A 23,942-nucleotide genomic window follows, 5' to 3' on the forward strand; every position below is an offset into this window, starting at 1 on the left:
GTCAGAAAGTAAAACAACTGTCCAAAAATGATGTCAGGTAGTTAGAGAGGCAGTAGGTGTATCAGAAGCGGCCATTAAAAATGTGTGAAAAAAATTGAATAATTCGACCTATCTTTCGAAGCTTATAACTATATGAAAAATGTAATTCAAACCCTAATTTTTTTTCAATTAAAGGAGCAAAGACCAAATTTAAAAAATAACAGGTTTAATAGCAAATTATGCAGTATTTGTTCTTTTTTTTTGGTACTCATGCACTTATTGACCCGTGCTAAAATAATGTTTTTTAAAAAGCCATTCTTAACATGGGGAGGGGAGAGTGTTTTATACCTATTCTGTACTTTAACCTTACAATTGAATAAAAAAACAAACAAAAAAAACTTTAATTAAACTTGGAAATATTATTTAAAAAATAGCGTGGATCAGTAAGTGTATTAGCACCGTTGACCCGTGCTAAAATAATGTTTTTTAAAAAGCCATTCTTAACATGGGGAGGGGAGAGTGTTTTATACCTATTCTGTACTTTAACCTTACAATTGAATAAAAAAACAAACAAAAAAAACTTTAATTAAACTTGGAAATATTATTTAAAAAATAGCGTGGATCAGTAAGTGTATTAGCACCGTTTTTTTTTTTAATCAGTTTTCTTTAAAAAAGATTTAAAGAAAATCAATGAAATTTTACTTACTTCAATTATAAAAAGATATATATAAATTCCAAAAAATCACTTGCCTATAAAAAATACTATTCAATGACTACTTCCATTCTTTATTAAGAATTTATCCATATTTATATTTTATATTCCATGTCCTTTTTGAATAAAATACTTTAAGCATTAGATATATATATATATATATATATATATATATATATATATATATATATATTATTCCTTAATTGGAATTCATTTTTTAGATGAGCATTATATATTAATTTATTTTTATTTCGGACTATTATTCTCATCTTTATTAGTTGTTTTTGATCTTTTTATTGGTTTTGTTTATTCACAACATTTCGGGCAACTATTCCTCTGGCCTTCGAATTTACCAAATTTTCATTACTAATGATTACTATATTGTCCAATTTCTACTGTACACTCTTTAACCCTTATCCTTGAGTGGCCTCTTGGCCTTGATAATGTGTTGATGCCTATGTAAAAAAAAAAAAAAAAAAACCACGACGGATAGGAACTTCGAATCTCCTAACTGCATTCTCAGCCATCACTGCCATCCGTAGTTGTTGTCGTCTCACCACATTTTGGCCAATTAACCTCTGGCACGCTTTGGGTTGGATTGAAACCGCTATCTTCAGACAATGTTCATCTGGAACTGTAGAGATTCAACGCCTTTACCAACTGCGCTACGGGCCCCGAAGTATCAGATGTTTTTCACAGATGTTTTTTACTGTTGAAATAAAGGGAGACAAATTTCTGCTTTTCTTCGCGTTGAATTTTCGGTGGCTCTAAGCGTCACAAGTAATGTCTCTTTCTATTGCGTGCTGTAAACCAAAATTAGTATTTTGGGGCCACTGTAGTTAAAAACTGAACACATTCACTTAGTTTTTGCCGTTTAAAAACTAACCCACTCTACCAAATTTTTTTTTTATTCTCTTAATGAAATACATGAGTTTTTGATTAATATATTTTTTTCTACTTTATTCAGTGAATTTTTTTTTTTAATATCTAAAAAAAGAAAACGGTGAATGAAATAGAAAAAATTGTCGTCAGCATCCGATATTTACTTGACTGTTAAGCATCACATGAGCTTTCACTTAGAAAAAAAAAATTGTGGGTTTTTAAAAAAAAAGAAGTGTTTTACACTTTGGACTTTACAGGTAAATTTCCAAAAAACACTTTTGTTTTAAATTAGAATATTTAATTATTGATCTTTTATCTTCAATTTGGGATAATATAAAAATTTGGTGAGTAAATTATTTAAATTTTAATAGACATTTCAAAATGGGGGCGTTGAATATAAAAAAAAACTTTTGTCTAAAATATATTTGGTTTATTGGAAAGAGCATAAAATTTCACATTGACACTGAAAATATCGTAAAAATTGAATCAATAGAAAAATTTTGGTAAATTTTTAAAGTTTAAAAATTGAAAAATATTTAACTCATAAAATTCAATTGATTTCATTATGTAAAAAAAATGGCTGCATGAAGGTGCGTCGGCACTTTGTAAACACTGTTTTTAAAAAAATAAACAATAATATTTCTATTTTTTAAACAACTTTAATAGTTTATTTTGTAAATATATTCCATAAAGAAAATAACAACCCAATTTAAAGAGAAATTACAAATTTTTTATATTTTATTCACAGTTTCGTGTTAGTGGTGTCAAAAATTCTGATACACCTAATGACACATTCGTGTGCAAACGGATGTAGTGAAGTGTCTTATCACATCGCGTAGGAATCTTTCTAAGAAAGTTTTAAAAAAATGTGGGTAATTTTTTTTTTTTCCCACCTTACGTAGTTTTTATGCTTTTTTAATTGATCAAAAAAAGTTTTTACGAGTGGTTTGCAAAAATATAACCACCAAACACATTTTTAAGTTTTTCGTTCTTTTTTGGGGGAAGGGGGGTATTCCATTAACAGGTGCTTTGCAGTTTAATTAACTCTTTTTCCGTGTTTACCTTTGGGGGGGGGCATTACTTATGGAAAAAACAGTTAATTAAACTGCAGAAGCACCTTTTAAACTACACAAGTCCTATAATTGAATATCCCCACCCTCCAAAATAGAACAAAACATAAAAATGTTGGGTTGTTTTTATAAACCGCTCGTGAAAACTTTTTTCTTTTTTTTTTTTTTTTTTTTAGATCAATTAAAAAGCACTAAAACTATGTAAGAAAAAAAATAAATCACTTTTTTTTTTTTTTTAAACTTTATTTGAAATGACCGCTTAAAATTTCATATGCGATATAAGACACCCCACTAAGCCGATTCGCACGCGAACGAATCATATAAGAAAAACACTACCGAAGGCGGTGAAATGACACAAAATAGTCCCAAGGTCTAAGGGTTCATATCATGTAAACGGTAAATTTGTGGCGGGTTTGATTATCAGATTCTTTGTCAACGACCTCGAATACCCCTAAAAAAACAAATTAGAGTGGTTGGTGTTCTGTTGTTGTATGAGGTAATATTTACTATTGGTTTATTTCTATATTTATTTTTATTATATAATTATATACTTACTGTCCTTTAATGTTCATTATTTAATGTCTTTTTACATAGTACATTTTTGGTAATTGTTTATTTCTATTGTTAAATAAGTCATTTATTAAACTTTCAAAATAGCTTCCGCCTTAATGCTGTTTCTGACAACCTTTTTATTTTTTGTTAGGTAAATATTTCCCCAACCCCTATGCTCACATCACGACTGTAATACCAGACATTGGTGAATGTCGACCAAGCCCCTACAGTCCTTTAGTTGAACTGCTCTGAGTGACTAGTTAGTTTACAAAGTTAGGGTTCAAAGGATTTTTTTAAAAAACTGTTCTTTTTTTAATAAATTTTTCTTTTCTTTTTTTTTTTTTTTGTTGTGCAAAAAAGTTCCAAAAGAAATGTTTAATTGCTTCATTCATAGAATATTTTAATGAAATGTAAACTTCTAGAAGAAGAAAAAATTTCACTTACCGCATTATTCCATTAAACCTTTTATTGTTTAAATTTGACTTTGCTTGTTTTATTTTTAAAAATATAAAGGTTGACAGGACACTTTTCATTTACGAAGGAGATTTTTCATTCATTTATTAATGGAAGAGTGTCGGTTTAAAAAAAAAAAAAAAAAAAAAATCTTGCCCTCTTTTTTTTTTTTTTTCTTTTTTTTAGTCACCAGTTGGAAAAAACACTGATTTTTAACATGATTTACTCGCAATGAGAGCACTTTAAAACCTTTTTTCTCTAAGGGTTAAGTATTCATCAACTTTTTCATGGACTTTATGTAGTTAGGCTGTTTTATACATATGAAAAAAATGTTACTTCGCAGCCCCTAAAGTTTCGCAGCACTGAAAACATAACTAATCATGGGCCTCGAAGTTTCGAAACAGACAGCGCCTATGTATGTGACAGAATAAGAAAACTCATTAAGATAAAGATTACCTTTAAAGTAGTTAATAAAATTCTTGTACATCATATTAAATATGTTATGAAAAGTTCTATGACGTTTTTATCATAAATTTTTGACAGCATTAATCTCACTTCAAACGAACAGTTCAACTTTAATATATAAGAGAATTGTAATGAAAGAATCATAAATCTAAGGTATTTTTTTTAACGATGCGATTCCGATTTCCTCACAAAATACACGATTCTTACGCTTAACGATTCCGATTAATCGTCCCATCACTAGTTTTAAACCAATATCACATTTAAAATTGTCACTGGCAAATAGTTTACAAGTAAAAAAAACAAGTCAACCCAATTTCGTTTTCGATTTTCCAAAATTTTAGTGGTCGCTGTGGAGGGAGAGATAGCCATTTCCTTTTTAACACTGTTACCCATCCGACAATTTTAAGTGTGATATTTGTTCAAAACGGACCAGAATGCCCCTAAAAATCAACTTTTAATTGTAAGAATTTTTACAATGAATTTATTTAACTTCAAAATTTATCTAAACTTGTCAGTTTCCGAATGTCGCCGTGGAAACATTTTTCATTTATAACTATTTTTTTCATGTGTACAATTATATATATATATATATATAAATTATTTATTTTAGGCTTTGGAAACCTACAAAAAAAATTATAAACTTACTTTCCAAACTATATTCCCCTATTATTTTTTGCCCTTATTGCACGTGCCTACAAAAATAACTATCCAAATTTTGGTTTATATAGTTTTATTAAAAAATGTTGTAAATATATAAATGCACTCTCCATAAAAACGTAAATAAAAGGCTCCAAAATCATTTTCCAATATCAAACACATGATTTTCATTATAAATTCTGGGGATATAGATTCGGCATTGCCCGGGAGGGAGTCTTATTATGTTTGTTTCTTTTTTTCCTTATTTTTTAAAAATAGGATTTCAGATGTCATTTTTTTTTTATATACTAAGTAGTGGTAGCTTATCAAAGCCCAAAGCCATTTGAGGGTGTGGATGATTAGGCAATATCTTGAGGTTTGATTACTACCGAGAGAGAAATCTGTGCAGAATCCTAGAGAGAGAGGAAGATTATGATTTAAATATTACATTGTCATTCAAACATTAAATTAATGGTACTTCTGCAGTTTACGGACTGTGCTGAAATAACAACCTGGTATTCATGCAGTTATTGTACCGTGCTGAAATAATGTCATTTCACCTACCAATTTAATAAATTCAAGTTTTACGATGTCTTTAACTTGAAAGTACTATTTAAAAAGAGCGTGGTACAATAAGTGCATAAGCACCAATAACATTATTTGGAAATCCATTCTTAACATGAAGGGGGGGGGTCGAAAAAGGGCAAACTGTTTAAAAGGCTAAATTTGTGAAATTTGGCTTAAAAAGGTCAAGTAGTTCTAAAATCGGTGACCAATGTCATATTGTGACTTCTTGCACCAATTATTATATTGGTGTTATAAGGTATTGTATCTCAATACCTGATAATGGTCACAATTACAAATTTAGCATATTGTAGCAAGAAAGATGGACAGAGTATTAAATTAAATATTTATTGAAGAACGAAATGGATGAAAATGTCTTTTGTTGATAAGTTTCAATAAAATCATAAAGTCCTTGTTATTAAGGTTTGTTAGAGTGAAAATAATTAGAAATGTCTCTTGTTTACAGGATGTTCAGAGGTGAAGACAATGTTAAGGTCCTTGGTATTAAAGTTATTTAAAGTGTGAATAATTTGAAATGTCTCTAAAGGTTTGTTGTTGCCGATGGTGAGTGAACGGCTTCTGCTACTATGAGAAAGAAAGGGCGAAGACGGTCGAGTTAGTTGTTGCTGCTGCTGTTAGAGAAAGTAATCCATGCGAGTTGTTGCGTCTACCTCTGCTACCGCTGCTGCTGAACTGACTTTACAAGTGTTTATATATCGCATGCACGCGGACGTACTTGTATGCATATTTTCAGATGTCAAATGTGTTTTATGGATACGATTAGCCTTGCCGTAGGAACAGTTGGTTTTCCTGATTCTGTGTTTGTTTTATTTCTATTTAAACCTGGTGTGTGTGTGAGTGAATTTAGATTAAGTTTGTCAATTGAAGTCCTTCTATAAATATTTTATCACATTTTCGTATCTCATCATTCGAAATTTTCTGACCTTCTCTCTCAGCGTATCTATTTTCTTGGGCAATTGTGTTTTGCCTGATGATTCTCTGCTATAATGAGCTGCGTACGTTAGTGGAAGGATAGGTACAAAAAGCATAATTTCTGACAATTTAATGTATCGTAAACAGTCAATTGAATATCGTAGTAAAGCACAGTTCGGCGATATTGTCGCTTATGGATCGCCATTGTCATATCAGTGGTTGCTCCTGGTATTTGGGTGTCTTCGCTCCTGCTTATGCAAATTGTCTTTTGCTTACATGTCGTTATAGGTGTAATGGAGATCTTGTATTTCACAATATAACACCGATTTACTAGACTTTTGCATTAAAAACTGATCACCTCCTACAAATATTTAAATATTAACCTTTTCAGTTTATTTTTATTTATTTAATTCGGTAATCTGGTAGATTAGTGTCTATTTGATAATATCCCGCTGAAAAAATTGCAATAAAAGATGACCCCCCCCCCAATATATATATATAAGGGGTACCACTTGTACATGTCAACCAATCGCTGTCCCTTCTCTGTTAGTAGAACCTTAAAATAATTAAAACCTTTTGCTTAAAATTGTAAAATTTGATTTTCTTAATTGAAAAAAAAAACAAACCAAACAAAACTAGTTGATCAATTTACGTGATTTTTGGATATGATCTTTTCGTTCTATGACAAGTACATACAGTATCAAGATTTTTCTGTATTTTTTTTTTAATTTTTTTTTTTAAGTGTAATTCTAAATAAGCACCCTATATACTATTAGCATTCTGTCGTTCCTTGCTTGCTTACTTGCTATCTTGCTTATATTTATTATAAATACAAAAGAGGGCACAGGGTCATTACATTTAGAGGATTAGGATATCTGTTGGTGTTTCACAATGTCATTTCTTGTCTTAACCAAAATTTGTTACGAAACAGAACATTACATTTTCACACGATTTCGTGGATAGTTATTGTTTAATTTTCAATTTTTGAGTGATTATCGGGGTCTGATAGGATAGAGCACCATTTTTTTTTTTTACATGCTTTACATCTTGTATTTTAAAAAACAAAACATTTTAAAATAAGTTAACACACAAAAAAACTCCTCCCGATAGATAGAAGAGTAACTTAGCTTGCTTTGGTAGCATTTATATTTATTTTTTGTGTTTTTATTTTTTCACTTTTTTTTGCTTTGTTAGCTATTCTGGAAAATCACCATTTGTGGTGAAATGATAGAAGCTTGGTTCTGGGTACATAATTACCAATTAAAATTAACCAGCCACCTTTTGCCTCATTGTACCACATGCTCAAGGTCGAAGAAGAGACTCGGATCTTGGTGCTTGCTGGCCTTTGAAGTGTTGCTGTAGATGATAGTGTCGCCTGCATATATGTCGACGAATGAACCTAGAATGTGATTTGGGAGATTATTGATAAAGCTAAGGAAGAGTTGTGCCCAGGATTCATCCCTGAAGCACACCAGCATTGATGCTTCGAGCTTCGGACTTCTTCCTATTTATAACTACTTGTATAAACCTATCAGAGAGAAAAGATGCGATGGTTGAGAAGACACTTCCAGATATTCTATAGATGGAAATCTTGTGAAGTAAACCTATGCCAAACCCTATCAAATGCCTTTGATATGTTGAGTTATTGCTCTAGAGAGGAAACCTTCGTCAATAGATTCACAGATCCTATGTGAAATTACAGTCAGTACATCAGCTGTAGATTTGCAGGATGGAAACCATATTGCTCATCATTGGGTAGGTTGTTTTTACTGAGGTATTTGACAATTCCTCTAATATTACGTTTCTCTTTATCTGGCTTTTCGTTCCACCCTTTTGCAGAAACTACCAGAGTGATCTGGCTGAAATTTTGTATTGCTGTTTATCGTAAGGTGCAGCGATCTAAGTATTATGGTATCCCTTCGATACACAGTTAGGGATTAATATTAATTAATACAAAAATGAGCACAAATTAAATCCTATTCAGCTATCCATTTAGCACAAATTATTCATTCTATATCAACGAGCTCTAACTTTTACCCGTTTTTAACTAATATATATATATATATATGTATATATAAACAAATACCAATCCAACGGGTCACAGGGCATCTAGTATAACACTAAAACTCTTATCTTGCTTGCTTTTCACAGTGTGCACACTCCATCTTTACCTATATGTTTTTGGCGATATTGAATTTTCTTGCACAGTTACCCTTATCCTGAACTCTTAACTAGAGGCCGCCATCAAGACTGCCTCTCTAGCACCAGGCACTAAGTAATAATTCTTTTAAAAAAAAGTCTTAATTTTGTAATTAAAATTTGCTGGAATAATTTGATTATATATCAAGTAAAAATGGGACTGAAAATGCTAAAGTAATTTTTTAGTGTGCAATCCTTTATACGGTTTGAATGAAACCTAAGTTAAACTTTAAATGTTGTTCATGTGAGAGAAAATGCGATATCGTTCATGTTTTAGATGGTGAGAGGAACAGTGAATAATGATAAATTATGAAAGGAATGGAATAAGATAACAGAAAGACAGGTCTATTATGATGTCACAATATATTTTGACTGTCAACTTTGACATGGTCTTAAGTTAGATCCATGTCCAAGGAACCTATATCTAAAATTTCAAGTGTTTAGACTCCAAATTGTCTGAGTTTGGTAGAGTTTTCAAAGGCTGGCCGAAAACCGATCACATAGATTTTCCCAAATCTCAGTATCCTGTATATAAAATTTTGAGTCTGTAGACTGAAAATTTACAGAGTTATTGCGAAGGAAAATGTACAGACACACAGACACATTCACTTTTATAAATATATAGATTAATAGGATAGCGTGTGTGCTATTTATTTTGTGTGTCACGCTAACATCCGAGTGACTGTCGTTTAATTGTTATGGACTTCCATTTCCTGTAAAAAATAATTTTACCAAGAATTCTTCATAAGTTTTGGTTTCGGTTTTGATTCAAGCTGATGCACCCAAGTCATATGGATAAATTTTTTTTTATTTTTGAAAACGTAACTTTATAATATATACAAATCGACAGAACATTAACTCTATAATAATATATACAAAACTTGCAAGAATTAAAATATCATATTTAAGCGTACTTTACGACCAGGCTATACCGGGTATCCTTGCTAGCTTAGATAAATACTTTTGCAGTTTTAACAAAAGAGCTACAATAATATCAGAGCGTTTCCATTTCTGCTGAACATCTACAGAATGCCAACATTAATATATTACGTATGAATTAGTTCCCTGTGGAATTTCCACAGGTTCCACTAGTTATTATAATTTAATACCTACAGACACTAGTGTTTCATCCTTTCGGGAATTATCAGTGCAGGGAGTTCGATCATAGTGGTTTTCTTATTTTCGTTTAAAATATATTTCTTTGAAACATTTGAATAAAAATTTAGTTCTTGAAAGAAAATTTTTTTTTTTTTTTGTTTCAACAAATGTTTCAAAGAAATATTTTGTAAACGAAAACAAGGAAACAACTATGATCAAAAACAAATCTTTTATTAAGAAAAGTATATTTTTCCTATTAATGAAAACAAGTTTATCGTCTGCTGACAGCTGATTAACTAATCACATCAGCTTTTTCCGTAAACTGTTGGAAGATACCGACTGGACCTTGGGTCAGGTTTTTGATCAGTATCTTATTTTGAAATGTGTTCTTTTAAAAAGTAAATGAATTATAGTGAAATAAATATTGACAGATTACACATTTCTTTAGTTTTCACTTAAAAAAAATTCTGTCAAATATTTGATGTTAAGTGCTTTAATCAAAGAAATAAAACTATTTGTTTCGCTATTTTCATATTTGGTCTTCCATACTAAAAATGAAAACCATTAACGTCAGTTTTCGTGAACAGTTTCCGATTTGCTTGTCTGGAAAGAAAAATGGTAAGTTTTCTGTTTTGGTTTCTTTTTGTAATAACTAAACTAACAATGTTTTAAGATTTTGAGAGACTAAACTCGATGTTTCTAATTTCTAGGATTAAAACAATTTAGTTTTTTTATCGTGTAGTCTTTAAAAAAATTTTCTTAAACCTGGATATGTAATTTTTTTTTTTTTTTTTTTTTTTTTTTTAATTTTTCTTTGCTAATATTGATGCAAGCCCACAGTTCAACCTAAATAAATAGACAAAAAATAGAAACATCTTTGATATTTGTACACATCACAGAACAAAACGGTCATATTCCAAAAATCACATAAATTGATAAAGTTTTTTATAAAGAAAATCATTTTAAAACGATTTTAAGCGATTAATGTGAAATCATTAGCATTATGAGGCTGATCTCGCAAATTTGAATTGCGGAGTTATCTGCTCCCCCCCCCCCAAGCTGGCGGCGCGAGAGAGTCCCTTTTTATTTATGGATAAAATTTGATTTTCTTAGTTAAAAATAAAACTACCTGATCAGTTTGCATGATTTTTGGAATATGACAATTTTGTTCCATGATAGGTACATACATCAAAGATTGTTTTTTTTGTTTTTTTTTTAAATATGTTGAATTCTGAACAAGTCCTAATATTTTCTAAAACATTAACAAAAATCTAACATTTCTCTAACCAAATTCTTAAAACAGATATAATAAAAATAAGGAAAACCTAGCATTACTAAATTTAATTAACGTTTGTTTCTCTAAGGTTTTGTTTATATATTTTTTAAATAGAAAATACATGCTAGTTATGAGGGTTTTTATTTTAAAATTTTTTTTTTATTAATTTAAAAAAAATCTAAATAAATTTGAAAACTTTCTAGTGTTGGAAATAAGATCATTTTATTTACTTTTCTTCTTGTAAGTCCGATATATTTCGCTATAAATAGCTTTATCAGAGTAGGAAGTCCCGTACGTAATTTTTTTTTCCATTTTGATGTTAAGGATGAGGTAATGCCTTGGAGTAGAAGAGAAATCTGTGTTATTCTGTTGGTTCTGCGTGTGTTTGGCTCTAGTTTTGAGTGGGAGGTGACCATTTTTTACTTAGAATCTCCCGCTCAAAACTAGAGCCAAACACATGCGGAACCAATAGAATAACACATTTCTCTACTAGTTTCTTTTCTTTTTTTTCCCTTTTTTTTTTTTTTTTTTTTATTACATTTTCACCCCAAACAAGGCACATTGCCACTTTGTTGTAGGGAGCTACTATCAGAGACATAGGCATCAGGGGTACTGTGTAGGGAGTTGGGCAGCAAGATGTCGGTTCACATTGCACTTGAACTTCTGCATGTCAGTACAGTTGGGGAAGCAGGAACCCGGAAGGGAATTCCAAAGTCTAGCTGTTCTAGGGAAGAAACTACTGGAGTAGAAGGCTCTCTTACATCTAGGGATCTCTACTGTGAAGGAGTGGGATTAAGCTGCTTGTTAGGTGAAGAAAAAAAAATTACATACCGGACTTACTACCCTGATGAAGCTATTTATAGTGCAATATATCGGACTTATAATAAAAGTAAATAAAATAATCTTATTTCCGACACTACAAAGTTTTTAAATTTTATTCAGAATAAGTGTCTTCAAAAAGTTTGTGGCCATGTTTTACTTTTAAAAAATCTGTTTATTCTTCTATTTAGCCGTAATTTATAATTAACTGCACAATTAACCCACATTTCTGCCGCTCTTTCACTCCCATGCTGATTCAACCACTCTCTAATATTTCTTTTCTCTCTGAGTATTTAGAGAAAGTTTTTTTTTTTTTTTTTTTTTTTTTTTTAGCATAGTCATCCAATTTACTTTCATTTGTCTCCTCACAAGAGCCAGTTAGACACGAGGTTAGTTTTTAGTGTGAAAAGTTCAACTCCCCCAAAAGAACACTCTAGATTGGGACAAATATAAAAATTGCCTCAGTCTAGAATTTTTCCTTCATTGACTAAGAACAGAAACAGATAAAGTACAGTAAAAAAAATTCAAACACATATGCAAATTAGATGTACCCCCCCCCTCCAAAAAAAAAGTCTCTTTACTTGTAGATTATTCAGGTACTTTTGCAGTTTACATACATTATTTTTTAGATAGAATTTTCAAGTTCAATATAATTTTTACAGCCTCTTTTGTACTAAAATAAAAGTACAGAATAGTTATAAAACATCCTTTTTCCCCCATATTAAGAATGGGTTTCTCAATAACATTATTTCAGTCTGATCCATAAACTGCAGAAATCCCATCTTCTCTATATATAGAAAAGCAAAAATGTGTATGTATGTATGTGTGTTTGTATGTCTCGTAACAACTTTCGACAGAGGTGGCGGATTTTCATGAGATTGGTATCATTTTGAAGCCTGACATCTTGGACGACAAATATCGAAAAATTGGCCAAAAACATTAATTCCTTCATCCTAAACTGGATCCTTTTCTACAAGGAGGAGTGCCGAAAAAATCCTTCCTTCATTTTTTTTTTTTCCTCCTGCTACTACGACAATGATGTCGTGTTTTGACCTAGAAAACATTGACGTTAGTTTAGACCACCTGCAAGTGTTTTTTAAAGGTTTAATTTTATCCGTTCTCAATTGTATGTCTCTTTGGCGTAGGGGTAACGTGTCAGGCTTTTTTTTCCCCACCTTAGGCTTGAACCCAAAGCATCAAGGCTATCTTCCTACCAAAACTTTTTTCCTTTTTTACACTTTTTTTTTTTTTTCCTTTTTGTTTTGTTTTGGTTTTTCCAATTTTTTTTAACATTGTTTTTTTTTTTTTTATATCAAAACAGGGTCACCCTCTCCTACATACACACCTCCAAACACCCGAGCAATGCCGGGTACCCCCGCTAGTCTATTATATAAAAGGCAGAATGTGTGTTAGTATATATGTGTGTGTGTCCTTGTATGTCTGCCAAAAACTTTCAACACATGCAACGAACACTGATTAAATTGGTGTCATTAGGAAGATCTATCTCTCTGATGAAAAATATCCAAAAATTGGCCCAAAACATTAGTTCTTTGACTATCAACTTGGGCCGTTTTTTGCAAGGAGATGTCAATTTTAGCATCAACATTTTTGCAAATCATTCGCGCCTATTGATCTCAACATGCATTTAAAAGATTATTTTGAAGGCCCGTGACATCATAAAGTCGCCGTGGGTGAGACAGCTAACGTGTTTTCTTTTTTTCACCTCGCTTTCCTGTCGTATTACAGATTCAAGCCTGGTTACTGTGGCTAATTTAAAAAAAAAAATTTTTTTGTGCTTACACGAGTACTCGTTTTTTTTTGTTTTTTTAATTTATTTACTAGACTACCCGTGACCCGTTGGGTCAGTATTTTATTCATAGCTATGGAATTAATGTATGAGCGTGACACTTGTGACCTAAAGAAAATAGTTTTTTTTGACATAACAGAAACATTTCTATGAAAGTATATTAAAATGAAAAAAGAATATAGATATGTTTCTATGAGTTATTCTGTTTATAATTGTTTATTTTTGAAAAAAAAAAAAAACTTACAGCCATTGTGGTTTGCCATACTTATAGGTAAATGTGCACTGAACAGATACCATAATACTTCAAGTTAAATTCAAATTTTGATAAATCTCTTAATTTAAATGCAAAAAAAAAAAAAAAAAAAGCAATTGAGATGCTGAAAATGTACACAGTAAAACAATGTTTTATTGTCGCGTTCATTATTTATTTGTAACGCAAATTAAAAAAAAACCTTTTTTGGGGTTATTTATGTTGGTAGTGTAGAAGAAAATGTATGAATGTTTTTTTTTTAAGTTGTATTAAAAAATGGAGAATAAATTAAAAAAAAAAAAAAAAAAGGCGGTGGGTAAATCGCCGTTGTAAAATGCTCTAATGGTTGTCAACGGGTTAAAGTAGATTTATTTGTAAGAAAATTGCGTTAAAATAACTTAAACATAATACGGAAATGAATGATGTAAAAAAAAAAAAAAAATGCAGAAAGTATTAACAATTGTTTATTTCGATAATTTAAACGTGAAAAAATTCTGCAAAAGTAGCGATTTGTGTTTATTTGTTTATGCTGTTATGGGTTTATGTTTATGTAAGCATGCGCAACCGAAAGTCGTAAACCAGATGTTGGGTTACAACACCTGTTACAAGGTCATTGGAGTTTTATAATTATATAGATTTTTTTTTTAGGAGGTTGGTTGCTTTAATAGCCTTACTATACAACCTTTCGACACCCCCGCTAGTTATCCATAAGGATAATATACAGTTAAAGAGACTTATTGTTTTTAGTTGTGCAAGATGAATGTGTCAACAGATTTATCATAGTTTATGAATTTTAGAATAAAATCAAACTCACAGAGGAACAAATAATGGAGTGGATGTGACCCAATGGGTCATGGATAGTTTAGTATACGCCTCAAGCTGAATATTCATATTATTTTCATGTTTTGGTTGATGTAATCTCAGACTTTCTTCAAGTGCATTTTGTCAAACTCTGTAAGCTTTCTGCCAAATTCAGAGATCTGCATGAGATTTACAAACAAAACCGTTTATTTAAACTATGTGAATAGCATGCTCTTGTTCTGTCAGCCATGACTGGGTAGAAATCCTAAGTAATTTGCAATTGTATTTTTCAGTGTCACCCGCACTGAGGATTGAACCTTCAACCTCCAAAATGGTATATCTTTACAAGGACCCATGGTGTAGTGGATAAAGTACTTGATAAAATTCAGCTGTAAAAGTTACAATCTTCTGGAAGTTAAAGGTTCAATCCTTAGCGCAGGTGACACTCAAAGTACAATTGCAAATTACTTAGGACCTCTATCCAGTCATGACTGACGGAATGAGAGCATGCTACTCCAGTGAGTTAGAATTCCATTTGGAAATGTGTTAAACTTATCGAGTTCAATAAGATACACCTGAAGAAGGTCGGAGGTTACATTGGCTGAAATGTTGTGAAAATAACACTCAAGATGAGAGCAGAAGTCCAAAGAATTCAAATAATATGAAATAATATGAATAATCAATCCTCATCTCCAAAAATTAGAAACATAAAGCTGAATATGTTATCTTGCTAGTCACTGTGCACCCTTCACGTGTATATCTACGTTTTAAATGGTAAAGGTATTTAGTTCTCTCCCACCCACTGCAAAAACTGTGATACTACGTTCAGAAAGTGGGATTGAGAAATCATCGCCTTCGAGGAGGGGCACTCTGACTGGCAAAATGTGCCTGAGCAGCCCTGTTGGCATTCTTTAGTAAGAGTGCATCAAGGGATTAGCATTAAACTAACCCTTTCTCAAAGAGAAGGCAAAGCCTGGGAAGGAGGACCTCCTAGAACTGAAGAGAACCAATATTAAATTGCATTCAACAGAACTAGATCATTACAGGAATGGTCTAATCTGTTGATTTTTGAGGGTCAAGATGGTAAGATAAGGAGGGAATAAGAAACGCTAGGATATATATAATTAAAAAGGGGGGGGGCATTTATTATGACATCATAATGTATTCTAAAATCCTTTTAATCTAAAATTTTAACATTTTGTCTGGAATCTGTTACAGTTGAAAAGCTTTTAATATATTGAAATGTGTAAAACAATACTGTAACTAAGAATGTTTTGTAAATAGCTCTACAATTTTTTTCAACTCTAATCCACATTCCCTAAACTACCGATAAATAAATGTAATTTCAAATTATCTACATAAGAGTATATTCTGTTCGTCCATTCCATTTCGCACTGTTTTTCTTTGTTTCTTCTTGTGTTGCCGGTTACTTCCAACATCAGTGTTTTAATTTTTATTTGTCAGGGTTCTACAGACAAATTTATCTTTAGTTGACCTTTGACAACTAAATATTTTCGTTTACTAGCCAAACCCACATGATATTTTGGAATATGACCTCTTCGTTCCATTACAAGTACATACATTATGAAAGTTTTTCTGTATTTTTCTTTTAAATAAATGTAATTCTAAATATACACAATTTTTTGTTGAGACTTGAAGGTATAAATATTCAAATTTCTTCAGATGTTTTTCTAAATAGCCTTTGTTAAAAAAAAAAAAGTAGTTCAATTTATTTACAAATCTAATAGACCTACCATAAACTACCATTAAATAAATGTGCCTTTTTAAATATTTAATTTACCTTCATAATGGATTTAGGATACGTAAAGGACAGTTGTCTGTGTGTTTGTATGTCTAGCTAAAACTTCAACAATACACAACAAAATCTTACAAAGTTGGTATTTTTTTTATTTTTTTAAATCCGTGTTACATTGAAAAAATATCTAAAATTAGCGGGAGAGGTGCCTTTTTTTTTTTTTTTTTTTTTTTTTTTTGTCTTAATACTGTGCTGTTCTCCAAGTTTGGGTTTCAGGCCGTTTTTATAACCCTGGTATGTTAATATAAAGCACAATCATGTTGACACACCAGTTCTCACTAGATCACAGAAGTAAAGCAACAATGAGCCTGGCCAGTACCAGATGGGTGACTATTTGGGAAGGCTAGGTGCTGTATGTACCATGTCGAGTCGTAGAAATTTCCAGGTCAGTATCTGGGGGCGCATTTAACTCTGTGAGGGAGATACACCTCCGAATCAAGATGGAAAGCAACGGGAAACTACCGTCTATGTCTTCCTGAGATTACCATGGCTCTACAATTTGGAGAGTCATGGTCACCAACGCTATTAAAACAGCAGAGTCGCTGATGATGATGCTAATATTTACTTCCCTATTCATGAGTAGCTTTGCTGGAGTTTCTCCTGGCATGTGAACTATTTCAGTAATACATGTTTTCTCCAGTCCTTTGTTTCTGTGTTCATTGCCTGAATGGCTTTCAACATGGTTGAGAAGAATCTCTCAATTTCTTCATTAACTTCGCGCTGATAAGATGTTACCTTTTGGTGTTGTATACTCCATTCTTTGCAGATATGAGGATGTGAACTGGAGTCCATTATTTGAAACGATAATCACTGGAATGCCATGTGTATAGAAACACCTTTGAATTGTCAATAGGATTTTATCAGCCCTGGTGGATTTGGTAACAGATGCCTCAAGTTTCTTGATCCTTCGATTATTCCAATTACATAATCCCTGTTAGGGAAAGGCTCTCAGATCTCTATATAGAATATTTCACAGGGGCCTTTCATTTTAGTCATATGCACCAGACAGTAGTTTCTCTTCAGGTCTAATGTTATGCATGTGATACATTGGCCTATGGCAGCCTGTCTTCATCTACATTGGACCTTTATACCTAAGTTCTGAGTAGAGCTTTTGTTTTCATTATCCCCATATGTGTCTTATGTGCCAATTTCAGAATTTGTTTCTCTAGGTTTTGAAGTATGACGATTCTAGCTCCACAGATGATTGCGCTTTGTTTTGTTGTCAGTTCATTCCTTATATGTTTAACTTATTGGTCCAGTCGTTTTGTTGTATTGCCCTTTTCACTGCTGTGACTGTTGACACCTGTTGAGATTCCTCCATTATTTCCGACAAAGTGATTGATTTTGGAATGCTGTTAGTTACAACTGTTGATAAATTCTTCAGCAATGTCTTCTTTGAATGTGACTATTTTTGTTGATACTCCATAGGTTTCTGGTTATTTTTTTTTTTTCCGTTAATGTCTTTTCTTGTGTAATCATTGTTGTAGATGTAAAAGCCATTGCAAAATCTGCATAGAGGGGGGGGGGGTTACCTTTAGGATTGAAGATAATTGTTAATACTTGATGGCTGGTCATTATAAAAAAGTTCTTTCTATAAAGGTAAAGGGGGAATTTTCTGCAAGCCCATACAATTGCTAGTGATTCCTTTTCTAATTGACAGTATTAGCATTTGACCATGGTTAGTCTTGGATGCATAGCTGATGGGATAAGTATCTCTTGTTTGTTTTTGAAAAGTATAGCTCCTAGTCCATAGGACTGGCATCTACTATGACAGATGTTTGCAGTTTTGGATCAAAGTGCATGAACAGTTTGTTCCGAATGACTGCATTCTTCAGCATGAGAAAACAAGATTCTTCTTCCTCTGTCCACCATCATTCCATGTTTGCTCGTGTTTTTTTTTTTTTTTTTTTTTTAATGGTCTGTTGAATGTTGCCAATCATGGAATAAACTTTGCGAGGTAATTGATTAAACCTAAGACACTACATATATCCTGGACATTTACAGGGTTTTAACATTTCTGATTGCTTTTATTTTTGAGTCAGTCGGTCTAATCCCTGTATTGGACATTATAAAACCATGGAATTCGATTTCTTCAATATGGAATATGCTTTTGTGCTGTGCAATTGTTTTCTTTCAATGTGCCTAATAATACCATGTCTAAGGTTTTATTTTCTCTTGTGTCATTGCCCCAAATTAGAATATTGTCTGTGCCATTGCAGCAGTTAGGGGTTTTCCGAAGGATTTGTTGAAACAATCATTGCCTTCGACCAAGGATGTAATTCCCATAACCAGTACCTTATATTGGTTAATTCTGAAGTTGCATGAAAAGATTTGGGATCTAGTTTTTTTTTTTTTTTTTTTTTTTTTTCTTGAGAAAACGTTTGCATTACCAATTTCACTCAGAAACTTTTCAACTGTTGATATTTGATAGCGAGTGCATTTCACTGCTTTATTTGCCACATGTAAGTTGCACATTCTAATTTCTCCGTTTGGTTTTAGTATTAATGGCAAGACCCAGAGAGTGGGTCCTTCCACTCTTTCAATGATATCATTTCATACCATTTCCTTGATTTTATGTATTTTCTCCTCTATTGCTTGTTAGATATGAAATGGTGTCCATCTTGGCGACTGTGCAACAGTTAATATTATCTGTTCTAATTTTAAGTTGGAAAGTTTTCATTCTTCCTAATGCTTCTAATGAGGGTGGGTATCGATCTAGAATTTCTTTTGTTGATTTTGGGATACATTTTGTTGATTTCACCTGTGGGTGGTGATAAGTCCTAGTTCGATACTGGCCTGTTTACTTAATATACTGTTACCATGATATGCCTTTGTAACGAATACTTTGTAACAAATACTTTGTAACGAATACTTTTTAACGAATACTTTGCAGGCTTTCCTTCTGGAACTATTCACCAGTGTTACGAAAAATTCTTTTAGTGGTATTGGAATATTCCCATAGGCTTTGGGTTTATAACTTGTTTATAACTTATTTCTTTTAATGCCACCATACTTTAAGGATTTCTTTAAACATTTTGCCATTGATGAGGTTGATATCTGCTCCAGAATCTATTAATATTCCAACTGGGGCAATCTCTAACAATTGTGTTCCTAAAATGAAGACTGCCGAAATGGATACAGTTGATGTAAATACAGAATGGAACTGACTAAGCATGCCATGCTATGACAAAATTATGTCCTAAAACTTGTGGAAAATATTCTAAGAATGAAAGTAAATATTAAAGAAAACTTTATTTATAGAAATGTAAAAAATAAAATAATTTTTTTATTATTTAGTCGTAAAGCAAAAAGTGTTAAAATTAAAATAATTTTTTAAAATAAAATATTTTTTTTTTTATAAGGTTTTGTATTTCATTTCATGCCTAGTGTTTTCCATTTTGTATTTACATCAGCTGTATCTATTTCTGCCATCTTAATTTTGGGGACGCTATTGTTAGAGATTGCCGCAACTGGTATGTTGTAAATATGAACAATTTCCACTATCTGCTGGATGAATTTCATCTGAAAAGCAAATGCCTGGCTGTCTTAATTATTTTTTTTATTTAAAAAAATTTTTTTTTTAATTTTTTTTTTTCTCTCTTAAAGTAATTTATTCATCCATAGTAGTTACATTTTTTTCCCCAAATATTGGGCATTTTATTTGATCGTTTATGTGGTTAGAGCCATTATACCCATAACATTTTGTAACTGTTTTTAATCTTTTGTTGTCCCTAGATTGTTTCCTAGACTCACTGTTATCTCATTGTTGCTGCTTGTAATTGGTTGTGACTTTGTGGCTCTTCAACTGCTCTCATTCCATTCCTGTCTATTCGCTTAGCTTGTGTTTCGGTGAATTAAAATATGAATGCTCTTTAAAGTGCTTCCTCTACTGTTAAATAAGTTTCTTTCAAATGCACACGGCATAATTTGCTTGACGAGCATTTTTCTATTAATCAGTCCACTTTAGCTTTGGCCAAGTTTTTTTTTTTTTTTTTTTTTTTTTTTTTTTTTTTTTTTGCCAAAGTTGCATTATGCTCCTTGAATGCATAGATAGGTGACATAATCGTGTTGAGCCCCGTTTTCTTAACTAAGCATTCTGAATTTTTCAAAGATTTATTTTCTGGATAAAATACTTGTCTAGTGCTATTTTTGTTGCTCTACTTGACCTTGTAGTATATCTGCTTTTAAGGTTTTTGGGATATCTTTCTGTTTCCTGTAAAATCAAATTGTTATTTATCATCTGTTATATCAAATGCTATAAATACATCGTTGATGTTTTACTCCATCCTCTCCATGATTGCTCTTGGTTGGGGCTCTAGTGTTGGCATAGTCATTTCTTTCAAAATAATTTATTATTTTCGAAATTTGTTACTTGTGCTATTGTTGAATTTGAGTACTTTTTTTTTTTTTTTTTTTTTTTTTTTTTTTACATGGGGGTCATCACTTTAGTGAGGGATAAGGGTTATTGTGTGTACAGTAATCAATGAGATAGTATTGTAGTAATCATTAGTATTGGAGATTTGATAGTGTCTTACTTAAGGGGGCGGTTTGTCAGGAATTTGTTTATGTTGGATTTGAAGACATCCAAGTTGTAGTCAGGTGGGAAACAGGCGAACTGAAGAGTTCCACAATCGTGCACTTCTGAGAAAGAAGCCCTGCTCATAGAATCTACGTTTTGATTTAGGCACAGATAAAGAGGGGGGGAAATTTTTCACAGTGGATTCAGCTAGACGGGTGTTTTTCGTGAAAGATTGGCGAGGGGGGGGGGACCAGAGATTGGAGTTCAGACGAGCACCTGCCATGGAAATAACGATAAAACAAAGATAGGCTTGCAACGTCTCTTCTGTGGGAGAGAGGTTGCAGGGAAGAGAAAAGGGCATCCCCCACTAAGCCACGAAGTCTATTTTGTACTCTGTTAAGGCAGGATAGGCTGTTTTTAGCAGCTCCTGCCCAGATATGGCAACAGTATTCCATCCTTGGACGTACTTGGCTTTTATATTGATAGAGAATTGCATCAGTAGTGAGATATCTTCTGGAGCGGTAGAAGGATCCCACCATCTTTCCAGCGACCTTAGCAACAGATTTGATGTACGTGTTCCATTTCAGTTCTCTTCTCAACGGAGCGTTCTTTCAAAATTTGAAACGTTTTAACATCTTTATCATGGTCCAATCGATAACATATTCGTTTACGAACTTTCACGTCCACCACGCAGACATAACACAGTTCAATACATTTTGGCTAACAAATCTAATACAAATTCCACAAACTACTGTTATGTAAATGTACTTTTTAAAATATCTAATTTGGCATCATGATCGGTTTAGGGTACTAAATGTATAAACTAATGTATAATTTACTAACGTTAACTCAATGGGTCATCTCGTCTATTCTATCAGCTATCTCTGTGCGTTTGTGTGTTCACTAAAAACTGGTCCTGGATATGACCTTAAACTATATCCGATGGTGAGGCCCCAGCTTGCGGGCTTTGGGAAGTGTGGAGCCCCCCTTTAATTACCATTGCTCCCAGGTCCACTCTGACCCAGAGTGGTAGTATCTGTTAGGGTCCCAACTATGGGTTAAATAGAAACCGACTTGAAAACAACAAATATATTTTATTAAAAAATTTTTCTTCAAAATTTTTGGATTCGACATTAAATAACCGGAAAAGAGTTAATATGCTGTAAAACAACCAAACCATCACTAAAAACTTGTCATCTACATCGAACTGGCATCAATGTTGTATTGTTAGAAAGACCGATCTTTTGGACACATCGAAAAATTAGAAAATTATTTCATGTAGAAACGTTTTGTTTGAAGAGGGGTAAGGTAAAAATGTTGGTTTCGACACTCTTAATCACGCATGTACAAATGGTTGTTTCATTCTTTCGGTTTAAAAAGATAAATTTGCAGTGTCATAACATCTGTGTCAGCATTGTCTCATCAGTAATGTGTTTGCTTACAAACTTAATTGTTGCAAGTTCGCACCCATCGTGTTGCATTTTTTTTTTTTTTTTTTTTTTTTTTTGCTTACAAAATTTTGCTTTCAGCTTCACTTCTGACTGATGACACCCAAGTTCCGTTTTTTTTTTTTTTATTTACTTTTTTTTTTAATTAACTCTATAAATTAAAATATTATATTTAATCATATTTTACGATCAACCAATGCCGGCCGCCTCCCCACTAGTCTGTTAAAGCACAGATGTTAGTATGTTCAGCTAAACGTCCAAAACTGCTAACCAAAAACTAACCCATAAAGTTTATAGTTTATATTTTCTTGTTTGGGATTGTGTTAGATGTAAAATATCTTAACTTTAGGGAAAAAAATATTTACATTGAAAGAGGATGGCTACAGTAAATCGATCCCTCCGATTAGTCTCGAAAGACAAAGGATACCCCCTGTAGGGGCAGCTGTGTGTGTAACTATGAGGCAAGGAAAAGTCCAGGACGACTGGAAACAATGCCAAGATAAGCAGAGACCACATACAGCACCTGGAAGTCCCAAATGGTCATCCATTTAGTACTGACCAGGTTAAACGTTGCTTAACTTTGGTGATCCAGCAGGAACCAGTGTGTCAACGTGATTATGCCGTATCGACAGTAAATGGATTATATTATTAATTAATTTTTTTTTTTTTTTTTTTTTTCCCCAGCATATCAAAACAAAAGAAATGGATTGAGTGGAGATAAAAGAAAGGGTTGGGAAGAAGGACAGAATAAGAGATAGGGAAAGAGAGAAATATAAAGAGACAGTTGGGGAGAAAGAAAAGTTTTAATACAAAGATGATGCACATACTGTTTAACTCCTATTTAGCCTTTTATGATCCTGGGCAACGCTAGATAGCCCTGCTGTTAATTACTAAAAATGAATAAGTTCAGATGTCATGATTGATGCCTTCAATAGCCACAGATGTAATAAGAGAAGTATTTGAAATTAGATCTGAAAATGATTAAAAACAATTATCTATTGGAGAGGATTTCAAAATTAATTTATAAACATTTTCATGAAAATAATAACATGTGTAATTATATACAAACAATTAAATAGTTTCAGTATCGCCAATAATCAATGGTATGTTGCCTTATAAAGCAAAAAGCATGTGCTTACATAATTATTTACTTAACAGGGCTCTACGGACAAATTTATCTCTAGTTGACCTTTGACAACTAAATATTTTCAGTTACTAGGCAAACCAACGTGATGTTTGGAATATGACATCTTTAGTTTGTGATGAATACGTACCTCATAATGATTTCTGTTTTATGTTGTTTTTTTTTTAATTTATAAATAGGTATAATGCTAAATATGCACTGTATTTTATGAAACTTGAAGGTATAAACATTCGAATTTCCTTGGATATTTTTTTGGTACTTATACAGTTTAATCAAGACATTAAAAAATGAAAATATCGAAAAAAAAGTTTATATTGTACATATCCATTATGGAATGAAGTTCTCAAAAAAAAAAAAAAAAAAAAAAAATTCACTTAATTTCATAAAGTATTTATTTATTTTATTTTATTTTATTTATTTATTTATTTTATTTTTTTTTTTTTTGCAGCAAAAAACAATTTATGATATCGAGCAAAAGGTTCGATTTTTAGGAAGAAAAACTAGTATTAAAGATGGGAG

The 23,942-nt window shown here is 32.0% G+C and overlaps 1 protein-coding gene across 3 annotated transcripts in view; it reads left to right on the forward strand.

Moving 5' to 3' along the window:
- The window catches only part of LOC145248159 (NEDD8-conjugating enzyme UBE2F-like), an 85,266-nt gene that overhangs the window by 6,200 nt on the left and 55,124 nt on the right, over nt 1-23,942 (forward strand). Inside the window, exon 2 of one of the 3 annotated variants that reach the window (XM_080109986.1) lies at nt 10,131-10,161. The exons of the other annotated variants lie outside the window; for them this stretch is intronic. The gene's annotated coding sequence lies outside the window, so the exon portion shown is untranslated. The remainder of the gene's footprint in view (nt 1-10,130; nt 10,162-23,942) is intronic. 3 annotated transcript variants of the gene reach the window in all.

Source organism: Euprymna scolopes, chromosome 26 (assembly GCF_053919585.1).
Source record: "Euprymna scolopes isolate OS-2025 chromosome 26, ASM5391958v1, whole genome shotgun sequence".
NCBI lineage: Eukaryota > Metazoa > Mollusca > Cephalopoda > Sepiida > Sepiolidae > Euprymna > Euprymna scolopes.